Consider the following 677-nt stretch of genomic DNA (forward strand, 5'->3'; position numbering starts at 1 on the left):
TGGCGTGCAATACCTCATTATTCCACTGGAGGGCGTTTATTTATTTTTTATTTTTTTCTTAAAATTTCGACCACGATAGAAAATGCTGTATTTTCAGATCACGGGACCTGCTGACTAGGTAGCTCAGTTGTTTTTTCCCCACAGCGTGTATTTGTTTGAATCTGTCAAAGACACAATAGAAGTGACACGTTTATCGGATGTTTTCAACGCAGTAATCACCTACATGCTGTATAAAGCATTAGTCAAAGTACTGGAGGGCATTTGACAGCAATTTCAAGAAATTCTCTGGCTGGCTCAGTTGGTAGATCGCTGGAGATTAAATCCCAGAGTCGCAGGTTCAAGTCCCACGTGAAACACATGGATTCTCATTCTCAAAATTATTGTTAAATTTAGTCTTATCGTGAGCCTGGGTTTGACTCCAGTTCAAATCACATGCGCTTGTCTTTATGTATCCCCAAGTCTACCCCACAACATTTAAGAATGCATTTGACCAAAGAGCTGAGAAAGGAGGTTGGGTAGCTCACCTGGTAGAGTGTGGGACTGGGCTGTCTAGCGTTCTGGGTTCAAACCTACCAGGCTTCTCACACGTGTTTCTAACTTTTTTATTTTTTTTCAAAAACGTTGTCCTTATTGATAAACCAAGTGGCATGAAAGCAGGCAAGGTGGTCCAGGTGTCT

Source organism: Acipenser ruthenus, chromosome 36 (genome assembly GCF_902713425.1).
Source record: "Acipenser ruthenus chromosome 36, fAciRut3.2 maternal haplotype, whole genome shotgun sequence".
Taxonomy (NCBI): Eukaryota; Metazoa; Chordata; class Actinopteri; order Acipenseriformes; family Acipenseridae; genus Acipenser; species Acipenser ruthenus.